The sequence below is a fragment of the Oryctolagus cuniculus genome, chromosome X (assembly GCF_051225735.1).
Source record: "Oryctolagus cuniculus isolate XC-2025 breed Fujian yellow rabbit chromosome X, ASM5122573v1, whole genome shotgun sequence".
In the NCBI taxonomy this organism is placed as follows: domain Eukaryota; kingdom Metazoa; phylum Chordata; class Mammalia; order Lagomorpha; family Leporidae; genus Oryctolagus; species Oryctolagus cuniculus.
The window spans coordinates 14,608,568-14,622,895 of NC_142888.1; the positions used below are offsets into that span (position 1 = coordinate 14,608,568).

At 40.4% G+C, this 14,328-nt stretch overlaps 1 protein-coding gene across 1 annotated transcript in view; it reads left to right on the forward strand.

The window, feature by feature from the left end:
- The first annotated feature begins 2,283 nt into the window (after positions 1 to 2,283).
- Positions 2,284 to 14,328, forward strand: part of IL1RAPL1 (interleukin 1 receptor accessory protein like 1) — a 1,400,814-nt gene continuing 1,388,769 nt past the window's right edge. The window contains exon 1 of the mRNA XM_051827650.3: positions 2,284 to 3,759. The gene's annotated coding sequence lies outside the window, so the exon portion shown is untranslated. The remainder of the gene's footprint in view (positions 3,760 to 14,328) is intronic.

Consider the following 14,328-nt stretch of genomic DNA (forward strand, 5'->3'; position numbering starts at 1 on the left):
ATCTGCAGCTAGCTTTTACTACAAACCCCATAATGCTTTGCATATGGCCTACAATTCCCATATTGCAGCACCAAACTTACTGTTAACCATCCTGTTACTGGCAAAGGAAAAGAATAGAGCATTTGAGAACTATGTAACATGCAAGGAGTCTATTTGAGTAGTAAATTGTTAATTTTTTTTTCAGTATTTTGAGATTTGCTTGCCTTTTTCTTGTACTTAGAGAAAAAATCATATTTGTAGATATGTACTCTATTGCCTCATCCTGGACATAGTGTCACAAATTCTCAAGCAACGTGTCAAAGTATATTCTTCCCATGTCAGAGTCTTAATTTTATACCCATCATTGAATCATATGGTTTTTTACCTCCCTTTCGAGGGAGGTCAGTTTTGCACAGATTCTAGAACAAAATCACAATACATTGTTTAATGCTCTCAACATCTGCAAAAGAGAATTGGGTGAAGTAATTAAAATTCTTAATTAGATGCACCTTGCAGCTGCTGTTAGTCTTAATTGGCAATAATGCAGCTACATTTCGTTCTGACACATATCTTCAGAAGAGTTAGAGAGAGAACTGAAGGGAGGGAGGCAAGAGGAAAATGTTCCCACACAGTTCAAGACAGTTCGCACAAAGAGGATCCCATGGCAACAAACAGCGAGGCCCACAGTTGGCTCGGTAGAATCCAGGAATAGACAATGCTTCACCTCAGATTCAAATAAACACTTCCCTTCCCAAATCTGAAGAGAGAGTGTTTTAAATCGTCTTTTGCCACAGGATTGAAATGGCCGAATGGTCACTTGGGTCTTTAAGACACTTTCCAGTGCTTCTTGCTGCTCTCTGTAGCTCATGGCCTGTAATTCTAACTCACGCTCTGTGTAGAATTAGAGACTGACTTGGAGAAGCATTGCAACTCCAGGACTTGATGTCTGCGCCGTATGGGTCTGGACCACACCTGGGCCGCTGGCTCATTTCAATCAGTCATTTTACAAATAAGGAAACTGAGGCCAAGGGAAAGGAAAGGGATTCCCTTGAGTCATGGTGGCTGCTTGAGAGTAGAAAGTAGACTCGAATTAGGATTTGAGCCTGGAGTCCACCACTTTCACTTCTCAACTTTGCTGGAAACAATTGCATTTGCTAATTGTGCTCCCTCCCAGTCTGTGTGAGGTGGAATCCTTTGCTTAGAGGACCGTGAGAGCAAGTGTAGAAAAAACAGATCACTCGCTGTAAGAGGAGGGACTATATTTCTTCCTCACCTCTGGTCTTCAGAGTACTCTGGATTACAGCACTTAGGCAGGGAATATGGAGCAGAGACCCGCTAGCACACACGAGGTTACGCTGGTGCGTTGCCTTCAGAGAACCCACATAAGATTTGCCTACACACTTTAACCCCTGCTTCCCTCCCCTTGGGTTGGAAAATTCAATTTACCGCTCCTTCCTTCAAAATGCAGATTCACTTTCCCTTCTGGCCTCCCAGTAGTCCTCCAGTCTCACCTGCGCCCTGATTTCCTTAAGCTCACGTGTGCCCGAACTGTTGCAAACATTTCCTCTAACTTGTGTTTTACTCTCCAAATTAAATGAAGATACAGTTCTCCAGGGCCAAGGCTGCTTTACCTATTTATCGTTCTATTTTTGGTTTATCCTGTTAAACCTTCCATTACAAAAGCTTGTGGAACGCATTGTAGAGCGCTTTTAGCTTTTCAAGAGAGGGAGCTACAGGGGGTTTATGGGAACCGGGGTGGAGGAGGAGAAGGGGTGGGGACTGGCGGAGAGGTGCTACTCTGTCCTTTATGCGACCTGCCTACCCTGCTGTCAGACCCTCACACTGTGGCTGCAGTGTAACTATGAACACTCCCCCAGGGTCTAGCTAGGCCAATGGCATGATTATGGTCCAGGAGCCAGCTTAGTAGAAACTGCAGACTCTCCGGCCTCGCCCCAGACCCGCAGAATCGGAATCCCCCCTTTCACAAGACTTAGGGGGTGATCTGCATACATTTAAGTTTGAGAAGCACGCAATCACCTGCGAGCACCACGCTCTCCCGAGGGAAAAGAGCCAGGCCCTCAAACTGAACAATTACCTTCATTTATTTACCAGTCCCCACTTTGTTGCTTTCCTCACCACAGAAACCCGCAGGCAACTCAAGTAGGGAGCTCTATGGAACGGTGACAGGAAGGAGGATCCTCTTCAGTTCCCTCCTCTCTGCTCCTCCTCCTCCCCCTCTCCCTCGCCTCCCCCTCCTCCCCTCCCCCTTTTCCCGAACCCCACTCACTTCGGGATGATTTTGCCTCCTAAACTGAAACTGGTGGAGGCACTCTGCCTGGAGGACTCCCAGTTTACATACCAATACAGACTGAAGCGCTTTGCCAAACTGTCCTTTAGAAACAATTGTCACCTTGCCACCTGCCGTTTGGAGCAGCCCTGAACCCTCCTCCAGTTTGAAATTCATCAGACAGAGAGAGAGAGAGACAGAGAGAGAGAGATCGCGCTCAATAATAAATCGACTTCAAAGAGAAGAGATGAAAAGGAGGTTATTATGAGTGTATCAGCCTAGGCATCGCTCTCCACCTTTCTGCTTCCTGGAGAAATGGAACCGCATTTCTAAGGTGGCCAACGCAAGACTAGGTAAGCATCCAAATCTGCCGTCCACTTTTGCCCGGAAGGACAGATTCCCGTTATTTGGGGCCTCCCGGAGTCGTTCCCAAAAGATTCCCAGGCTACCCTCCTTCCTCTCCGGTCTTCCAAAAACTAAAACTCGCAAAGCGGTGGCTGTCTGTGGATTGGCTAGTACTAAAATATCCATTGGGTGGCAGTAATACTATCCTCTTTATGACTTGCAGCAAACCAGAGAATGCATTCAATCAAATGAACCGATCTTGTAGAAACACTGGAATCATTTATGCATTGCAGTTTCTCTTTCTTGTTTTCGCTCCTTCTTTCCTGGGATATTTTGAGTGGATCGTGGCTATTAATCAAGATCTCGTGCTGTTCGTGGTTTGCTTGTCGTTTTCGCTCAGGATTAGCATCATTCAAGACAAACGCAAAGCTGCTTCCCCACCCCACACACACTCTTTTTTGAAAAATCATTTTTGGGGGCTGCTGAAGAGAGCTAGGACCCAGGAGACACCTTCCCAAACAGCAGGGGTTGTGTGCTTTCACATAGCAGTACTGTACAAGGAAAACCCCGTCGGATCTGTTATTGCGGGATACTTGTGAAATATACATAGGATTCTTTCTTATGGCTGCATCCCGGATCTGGAAATTTTACTTGGGGAACAGGAGGATTTGAAAAGCTACATGTATCCAGAAGATTTGCAAGCAAGACTCCAATTCTTGTCATAGAGCTCACAGACTTCCTCACTTATCGGCCTTTTTTCTTCCTTGTGTTTTAAAAATTATTATTTCCTCCCTCTTTTCTGCTCCCTCCTCTCCCAGTCTCTCCTTTTCTTTCTGCCTCTTCTTTTTCCTCCTTGTCTTTTTTTCCCCCTGCTCTGCACCTGGATTCTATCTTCACCAAACAATCGGGCACTTTGAGAACTAACTGGAGACAGACAGTCTGTAGGAAAGATCTGTATGGAATTATCTGCTTTTATGGTGAACTTGGCATTTGTGAATGGGTATCTTGTTCACGATATTAATTGCTAGCAAAGACAAGAAAAAGAACACAGGAGTAAAACGTGGATTTTTCTGAATACGCATTGTGATGACCAGCAATTACCTTACCGACTGATATCCAGAGGAGAATAATTCGGAAGACTCTTGTGGGTAAGGTCATTTTATACATGCAAACCCATCAGTGGCACGAGCAAACTTGGGCATTTGTGATGGGAATGGGTGACTTGGAGATTGCTGCATCGCGGTGATGGCTGTGATGTGGCCAGTTATTGGCACTGAATGGAATAACTGCAGTTGGGTGTGTTGGTGTGTGTGCGTGTGCGTGTGTGTATGTATGTGTGCCTGTAGTTTGAGTGTAATGGAAAATAAATCATAGCATCGCTTACCCCCCCCCAATTATTTTGATATAGAAGAGTGTCTTAAATTAATTCCGGTAGACACTCTTTGTTTGGAGGCAATATTTGTGGCTCCTGCGTTCTGGAAGGGGTAGCAGCAGGAAAGGGAACACTTAGTGAAGAGCCCTATTTAAAATGAAACGAGCTACTCTTTATTCATTAAAAGAAATATGTTTTCAACTCAGTGCAGCATTCTGCTGCATTTCACAGCCGCAATGGGACCGGGGACATCCCACTTGTCAAGTTCTTAAACTTTAAGGTGATAATCATTGTTAATTGTTCTCAAGGATGTGGTTATTGGAGATTATTAGGTGCCGTGGAATACTTTTTTTGTAATCTATTGAATTATCACTCAGAGTAAAAAAAAAAAAAGGAAAAAGCTGAACATGATGACCAAAATACAGGGGAGTGGGACAATATTATCTTAAATATCACCATAGTGTTTTCTTTCTCAAGTTTAATTGCCCAATAATATAATTATTTACCTAATACCCTAAAGAGCTGGAGCTGCGACCCACGTGCAGAGGAGTCGAAGGTTGGGAGCAGGGACCATCGTTTTCTTGCAATGCAGCCAGCTTGGGAAATGCAGGCAATTAAACACTTCCCTTAACCTTAACTTGGAGATGTGTCCTATCCGCTCCATCTATTTTCCCTTTTCATAAAAAGTTAGAGACTAGAGCACCAAGGATGCTTAAAGCATATTCTGCCTGGGAAATGGGATAAAAAAATCGATATTGATGACGTGGTTCAGTGCACTGTACTGCAATGCTAAAGTCCCATATTCAGTACCTATGATGAGAGAATGGAGCATTTACATGTGTTATAAATCTCACCTGGTAGATTGATCAAGAGGGGAGGGGACAAGATAATGTGGATATGTAGGAAGATGGATGGAAGTCGTGCATAATCGGTGATTATGTAACTTCATTACATCAGCGAGCTTCAGTCAACGATACTGAGATGAAATGATTGTATAGAGAGAGGCTCCATCACCCTGTTAACTTTTGAAGGCTTGTAAAAGCCAGGAGAGGAGGAGGGCAGACAGAGATTAGCTCCAAGGGTCCTGTAAACCTTGATCTCTGTGGCGAATTTAGCATGAGTTTTCTCATAGTGAGTTTCTGAGGGACAGCAGATCATGTAAGCTTTAGGGCTGGACGGAAGCAATTTTAGCCACACCCGCGGAGAGTCAAAATGAGTCCGCAATGTTTCACAAGTGCCCCATTGAAATAACTGGGGCTGATGATCCCAGTCAAGGTCACGGGGCTTTACCCTATGATTGAAGTATGTGACCCCAACTGAGTGGAAAGTTAAATCCATTGAAATGAAGACTGTGAACAGAATGACCATTTAGGGTCCTCCCTTGCATTTTTCCTGGTACAGCTTGATGCAGATTTCAGTCTGGTGGTTCCCTCATAAGAATGATGATTGCTTCCACGGTGTGTCAGAATTGAGTGGTTTGCGCCTCTGTCTTTGCCATGACAACCTCTTTTTGGGCCATTTAAACCCTCTGGAAAAGGAGAAGTAAAAATCTGCAGAGGTAACAATATCCTGCTCCATTTTTTAAAAATGGCATTGGGCTTATTACTAATACAAATCCCAAAAACAAAGAGCAGTCCGTTTGCAAGTTTTCCCTAATGAATGGCTTAAAAGACATGTTGCAGCTACCCCAGACTTTTAGCATGAGACGAGATCAGTGTAGTGTGCTCACTGTACAGAGGAGGGAATGCTGCAGGATAAAATTCCATTTTCCCCTCATGTTTTATTTGGAGCTGTGATTAAAAAAAAAAAAAGAAAGAAAACACACATCAGCTCCTTTTGGCTTTCTATTGTTTTAGGGTCTATTTTTCCATTCACCCATTATATAGCCCCCAAAATAAAACTGCTGAAAACTTAACTCTTTTCAATTGAATCATCTTATCATCTAGTTGTGCTGTTTCCTATTTCCCTTTACAATTATTTTACACAGAAGACTAGCTGACTTTTCTGTCAGGGAGACGAGATGATTCCTTCTGTTTTGCCTCTGTTTCTCATATTCCATTTCCTAGTATTCCTATGGAGTCAGATGTAGAATCTAGCCACTCACTAAGTAACTTTGAAAAGATTTGCTTACCCCAAATGAGAATGGTGAGATTGTGGGATGCAATTTCGAGGTCAGGTATTGGAGGTGACTTTATTTCTGCGGGATATGCCCCAACATTGAAATATTGTGCCAGTGGATTTGGAGGTTGGTGTTCATATTGTGTAGGAAATTGAATGTGAAGTTAACTCCTGATTCCTTCCTTCAGGGGTCAGGGTAACACTACAGCTGCTTCCAGGCTGTTAGTCTACAACTGTGTGCAGAAATACAGTCTGCAATGATTTTTCCTGTAACCCTTATTTGAATATTTTATAAATGACTTCCTCAGTTGTGTTCTGAGTTCCCCACATATGTTACCAAGCAAGGCATATTCGGGAGGTTTTCTAAGCTCAGTAGCAGATGGAAATGCTACCAGAAATGTAAAGGAGTCTATACAAAAAGACACTGGCAGTGACACACATGTACACATGCAGGAGCTGTCCTTTTACTTCAAACTGCATAGACTCACATGAGGAAAGATAGTTTCAATCATTTTAATGGCACTTTATAACCTGTTACTTTCTTTAGGAAGAGGATTATGTAAGCAAGGCAGGTTATGGCATTATTTCTAAAGTACCCTACAAATCAATAAGAAAAGGCTTTGCTTAACAGGAAAGCATTTGAACATGAAGGCAGTGAGTACTTTAAGGTATAATATGTATTCGTCCACTTGATTGCTGTTTTGTCAGCCCAGGTTATGTACTTAGATTAGAAAATACTTGAGAAGAAAAAGAAGAAATAGCATTTCTGAGTATGGAAGCCACTAATTTTGTTTCCTATTGGTTCAGACAAGTCAGTAAATTTAGCAGATAAGTAATTACAGTATTTCTAAAACTAGAGGCAATGGAATTTTTATTATGTTCACAATGTACATGAACAAAATCAGTGTTATTTTTAAAAATGACTTATCAACAAAACATTTTTGAGGACAACTAAACTTTGAAGATTAACTCAATATTTGCATTTCAGAATCTTAATCTGACCCAAACTGCACTTTAATACATCCCAAGCCCTTCAGTTTGGGATAGACTTTGTTTTACAACAGATAAGATCTTTGATATTTGTCAAATCTGGGATCCCTTAATGCACACTACTCTATAATTTGTGACAACCAAAGAAATGTTTATTGGTAAGATTTAAAAGTATCAAGTTTATTGGTGAAGCTCAAATTATGAAGCAGAATTCTAATGGCTCAATTTGCGTGGCTATAGATAAGGTTGTATCAGCATTTTTATTGTGAAATTTCAATGCTGTTTCCCTTAGTTGTGTCAGGAGTTTCTCAGAGGCAGGATGCAGCTCTCTGAGGCATCAAGGCACTGTTGAATTCTGGAAGAAGTCAGAGGGCCTGAGTTGTACTCCAGGCTCTGTTGCTTACTGGTCTTGTGACCTCTGCCATCAGACTAGACCTCTCAATGTTCAGAGAATCACTTAAAAAGTAGCATAGTTCTAGATGTTGCTCTGAAGAAAGGAGATAATGCGTATCTAAGTGCGTACCCCCATGCTATGCCTTAGAAATAATTGGAATTATTATTAAAGATTCCCCTAAGTCTTAGGAATTTAGCAGTGCATTTTTTTCCTCATGCTCTTTTTGTAAATGTTTATAGGCACTTTCTAGCATCAATTACAGTGCACTGGTAGATAATGTCGTTCAGTGATTAAGCAACACAGACAAATTAAAAGCTATGGCTGCTAACTTTTACTCAGTACTCAGTTATTTTCAGGAGTTCTCATATGGGAATATGGTTGTCTTAAGTAATTAAAAACATTGTTGCTTTTGAATAAGATTCAAAGAGTGAGAACTAAGGGTTTTATGTGTGTGTTTTAAGCTGATTGCTTTTGAAAAAAATGCTTAGAAGTTTCTGTTTCTGGTATCTAGAACAAACAAACAATGTATGCAAACAAACTTGATGCTGCCACTTGAATTGGGTCCACTGACCAGAAAGCTACTCTCAACTACCACTTTTTAAACAAATGCATAAAGAGTTTGAATATCAAGTGTAATAAAGGAAATGAAAATATAAAGGTTCCAGTTGTGTTTGCAATTTTCTACTTGCAATAATTACTAACATTCTTTAGGGGGAGGCAATCCCCCACATGTCACCACTAAAATTGTATTTCTTTAATGTTCTTTGATCTTAACATAAATATATTTATATATATGAGAAGGGGACAGTTAGTGATGTGAGCTTTCATTTATGTTGTTAAGTGACTGGATAATCAGATTACAAAGAACATTTTTAATATATTAGTGAAGATAGAATTGAAGAGTTGAAAATTAACCCTGTAAAACAGGTAAATATACATGGACTTAAAATAAAGAACATTGATGTTATAGAACAATCTCTTCTACCTAACTTTCCAGTGTCTTGATTTTTAAGGTAAGGATTCCAGATATTTCTTTGTTTCAAATGAATTTGATAACTCATGCAAACATTTTCCTGATTTCCTATATTGAAAAAAATGCATGTTCTCAGACTTAGGGAAATATTTTCGATTTACTCTAGCAGTTTTACAAAGGAATGTTATAGGAATGTAGACAGAGTTGTTTGTTTGATAAAGTATGCTAATCAACTTACAAATATGCTTTTAATTTTCACCCAGAGAATGCCACCCTGGAGTGTCTTCCAGTGTATCTTGCGTTCTGTTACAAGCCAACCACCATGCTCAATGGACACACCCTTGCTACTTACCTTGACCGTTGTCTTACAATGAAAGATCATCAGTTGGCAGGTTTTTTTGGTCCCCTTGTGTAAAAACCATATTCAGGTGCCAAAAGTCTAAGACTCCTAAGGCTTTTAGCTACAGAAAAGAGGTGAATGAGTGGCCTGATGTTGCCTTCCTATCATGGGATCTGAAATTGCCAAGCAGTGAACTGTGGAGAGAGCACAGCACTTTCATATTTGACTTCTTCAAATTTGCTTTTTCCTGTTTCCATTTTACAACCCTAACTATCATCTTTTCCAAGACAAGCAATTCAAATTTCTTGTTGTAGTTACCGTGCTCATACACATAAAATAAATGGCACTAAATTAGCTATTTTTCTTCCTGCAGGAGTTACATGTCTAAGAATATAAGTTTAAGGGTAAAATTAGAATGTATTTTAATACTAAATCAAGATATTGTGGGTGAAGTTTGGACTCACTTTAAAAGTGAAATGGATTATGATCATATAATTATAGACTATCACTCTTACCATATACTTATTAACTTTTACCTTATGTGAATTATAATAAATCAGCATATAAATAATTATGAAATTATTCATAGTGTCTTGTCTTCTCATGGCCTTGTTAAAGTAAGTTGATTGGTAGGTTCTTGCCTTATCAACATTTCCATGTGATACAGCTATGACTTAGTACAGTGATAGTCATCATTTTCTGGTGTAAAGTTCCTCTTTTGATGTTAAAAAGAAATTTGGAAAGCCACTTATTCATAGTTACACCTTCATGTTTGAGAAAATGCATAACAACAATTAACTTTTATAATTCAAAAATCAATATAATAACTTTAAAAGCTGATTCATGTATAGGTACAACAGCACTTATGTATGTCTTTGAAATGCATCATTTCATCTACGTGCCTAGAAAATGTGGTGTTTATGTAGATTCTAGATGCTTTGGAGTAACTCCTACAGTCCCACTAAATTCAAGGCCCATATGTCTGGCGCCAAAATACTGAACATTGCAGATGCACATGAATTGCACTTATCTTACATGGAAAGGTAAAGGCAGATGCATATGGTGCTGGTTTGTTCATCAAAGGAGTTGGAGTTTTGGATACATAGATTTGGAGCATATGATTTTCTATGAACATATATTTAAAGTTCCAACATATATAAACTCCCATTCAAATTTTAGGAGTCAACAGTTATAACTTAAAATCACTCGATATTACAACATAATAGCTCTTTAAAAATAAAGTAAGCATCGTTTTTATTGTAGTCAGAATAAAAATGAATTATCATAAACATAGTCAGGAGTGAGTTTGGTGGCCTCATAAAAATCTACTGGAATTTATGTACAGCGTAGGAGTAAAAGCTGCCTCATTTTGCCACAACCAGGAAATGGTGAACTGGGGAAATTAAGTTTCTAAGATCTTACAGTTCATTGGCTCTGCTGCAAAACACAATTCCCATTTCTTGATATGATATATGCCCTCAGCTGGGTATTTTAGTTACATAGCAATATGTCCTGGCATACAGTATTCTTTTCTAGTAGTTCAGTTTAAGAAAGTCATTGTTCTTATTGAGGCTAATTTTAGCACATCTAATCCTTTGGCCTCTAGGTGACTTTGTTGACTTGTGATCATTCATTTGACACCTCCCCAGGATCTGTCGACTTTATTTTTCCTCTATGCACACTGTGCCATTCTTGACCTCATTTCATTTCTGGAGACACAATAAAAATGAGAGTTGGGAAAATAGGTCACTGTTGGACCTTTTTCTTCTCTGTCCTTTTTCCTGTTAGCTTTGGATCTCCCCACCTGCAGAGAACTGTTTTCTCTGGAACCCCTCCCTTTTCCTGATTTTTCCTGAAAATCCCACTCTGGAAATCCCTGGCCATTTAGGACCGCCATCATTGTCTCAGTGTTGAATGTTGCCTTCTTGTTTCCAAGGCATTCCACTAGGGGGCCATATCAAAATATTTTTTAGTCACATTTTAATTCACTTTGAAGACAAAGAATTTCATATTTCTTCATCATTGGGGCCACTCAGCTTATATAGACATAATGAACTGATTTTGAAATAATGAAGACAGGCATATTTTATCAGTTGGCCAAGCTATAATCACACAGCTACTAAGTGAATGAGACACAGTTGAAATAGGTATGTATGCAAGTATGTGTGTGTATGTTTATATATATATATATATATATATATGTAGGGAGAGAGAGAGATACATATGTACACATATCTCCATATACTTTGTGGGCTAAATGAATAATGTACCTATACACACATGATTTTTTTTTCAAGATGTATGAATTTATAATGTGCTGAAAGGAAAAGTTTGGAATAGTGGGCTTCATTCCTTTGTATTGTAAAAGTAACATTTTAGAAAATAGGCCATTAATTTTTTTCTAACTCAGAAAAATGGCTTCAGTGGATTGAATTTTATATGATAAAGTGAAGAAAGGGCTGTAGGTGTATTCAGTTTGGATTTTAAAAAATATTTATTTTCATATACATGGAAGGCAGAGCAAGAGCAGGCAAGAGAGAGGGTGATCTTCTACCTACTGGTTCGCTCCCCGAATGTCTGTAACAACCAAGACTGGGCCAGGCAGAAACCAGGAGCCTAGAGCTCCATCTAGGTCTCCTGAGGAGGTGGCAGGGGCTCAATCACTTGAGCCACCGTCTACTGCCTCACAGACACTCCAGTACTGGATGTATGTCACCCATGGTGACTTAATCCGCTAGACCATAACACTTGCCCCTTAGGTTAGATGGCTGTTATAGACTTACTGGGTGGGCTAACATACCTTTTTGAAGAAATGACACTGCCTGTGAACACTACCATGCTTATATCCTCTCCACCAACTTTAGTTCAAAAGAAGTACAGTTAAGGAAGCAAAACAAAGCAGTAAAAATGGATAAAGAATTATAAGAGTGGTATCAGGTATTTTGTGTAAACAAAACTTCATGTGGCCAGGGGAGAAAATTTGCAAGTAACAAATGAATCTGGTGGCTCTCAGTGTTCGGTTTGTGAACACCCCTGTTTAAACCCTTAATTTTTCTCACCATGACATAATTCCTGAATGGTAGTCGAGGCACCCAGCTCCACAGTGTGCAAAGCAAATGCATTCAAGGGATCCCCAGGGATTTTGAACTTTGCTGCTTTCCTTTGTTGGGGTTCTTCTCAAAGATCCTTAATAACATAGTCACAGACCAAGCTGCTTACATTGGTAGGTGTGCTCCTCTCAATGAATGGCTTAGCTTAGCTCGCGGAAGCCAGTACCTGTCTATCTTGTGTGTGGCATATAGTAGGTCATCAGTAAATCATTACACACATGGGTGCTTTAGTAATTAGGGATAGCACATCAGTTTTAGATCTGTGTTCTCTAAAACATCTGCTGCATTGTAAATAGAGACAAAAGCTTCTCATAAAAGGAAAGTAAAAATGGAAAATTGAGAATTACAGAAGAGGATTATTATTGTGTAGTTTGTAACCTACAAATGGACCGCAGGAGAAGAAATGACCAACCTTGCTTCCTTTCTTTTTTCTTTCCTGTCTCTCTGCCATTTTCCTGCCCTCTTAGCAATTAATCGTGCCACAGTTGTTTTCCTGTGAATTGAATTTTTATTTATTATATTTATTTGAAAGGCAGAGAGAGACAGAGATCTTTCATCTGCTGGTTCATTCTGAAATGCCTGCAGTTGCAAGGATTGGACCAGGATGGTACCAGAACCAGGAATACAATCCAGGTCTCCCAAGTAGCTGGTAGGGTCTCAGTATTTGAGCCTTATGCCTCTGGGGTACACAGTAATAGGAAGATGAAATCAGAAATGGATACAGGACTTGAAGCTAGACACTCCACACTCCAATATAGGATATGGGTGTCCTAAGCAGCTTAACCAGTGCACCAAATGCCTACCACGCTGTCATAGTTGGTTAAGTACCTTTTTTTGTGAAGGGGAAGGGAAGAGGGGTACAAAAATGAGTGATGTCAAATGCCTAAGTTCAAAGATAGCTTATAGTTATGTGTTTGAGTCATAAGCAAAACCACATACAACTCTAATTCCAGAGTACCTAATTCCAGAGTATATCAGGCTAATTTTAAGAGAGGTGCGGAGGGCCCTGCACCCCATGGGAGACCAGGATAAGTACCTGGCTCCTGCCATCGGATCAGCACGGCGTGCCGGCCGCGGCGGCCATTGGAGGGTGAACCAATGGCAAAAGGAAGACCTTTTTCTCTGTCTCTCTCTCTCACTGCCACTCTGCCTGTCAAAAAAAAAAAAAAAAAAAAAAGGTGCGGAGAATGGTACAGGTTGAGGAAAACCTGAGCACACATGCACAAGGAGCTATAGAGGAGGCTTGTTAAAGGAGACAGGCTTTATGTTGGATTTTGAAGCAGTTAACACTGGGAGGGAGAACATATGCATTCCAAATAGAAAGAAGAGAAAAAACAGAGACATTGAAAAGAAGATCAATTGGAGAATGGTTTGGGAAGAGCCAGTGGTTCTAGTTTCTCCAGGGAAAGGGATTTGTGATATAGAATGTAAAAAGAGAAGGCTGGAGCCCCAGGCCTCCAGGCCTGGCAGGTGGGAACCAGTGGCGTGGGATTACAGGAACAGGGAAGGCAGAACATTTGACAGTTTGCTCAGATTTGTGCTTTAGGAAAAAGAGAAACTGAGAGTCTCTATCTCCAGTGTACCTCTGATTCCCAGTTTTGTGAATTTCTCAAGGATTCTTGAGGTTCATCTTTATTCTAATTTTCTTCCTGTTGATCATCAGTCCTCAAATAGCCATTGTTGGCTCTTTTCATTTCTTTTCTTCACTCTTTCTTTCTTTCTAAGACTAAACCACTTTTCCCAGTGCTAGATAAATTCAGAGGCCAGAGTTAAAAATCAGCTTTCCGAAACTATTTATTTATTTATTTGAAATGCAGAATGACAGAGAGAAGGAGGGAGGGAGAGAAAGGGGGGGCAGAGGAGGGAGGGAGGGACAGGGGGAGAGAGAGAGAGAGAGCTCCTTTATCCACCAGTTCACTCCCCAAATGACCACAACAGCCAGGACTGGGCCAGGTCGAAAGCAGGAGGCAGCAACTCCATCTGGGTCTCCCACATGCGTGGCAGGAACACAAGCACTTGGGTTATCAAAGTCATCACCCGCTGCTTCCCAGATGCATCAGGAGGGAGCTGAATCAGAAGAGTAACTAGGACTCAAAACTCTGACGTGGGATGTGGTTTTCCCAAGGGGTGGCTTAACTTGCTGTGCCATGATGCCTGCCCCTAGCACTTTTTTTTTTTTAACGTAGAAGACAACATTTGGTAATGGGATGGATCCTTTCAGACTATCTGTGCTTAGCACCATTAGAAAGTTGCCACATGGCACAGCAAAATGCTTTAAATCTTTGTAGAGTGTAACTCTTCAATGAGCACGCTGGATATTATTTAAAGTTTATTGCTTTACAGTGATGGTAACATCAAAGTGACCTTAAAGTGGCAATTCATTGGCAAGAAGAGGAAGTTGAAGAAAGCAATTGGGAAAA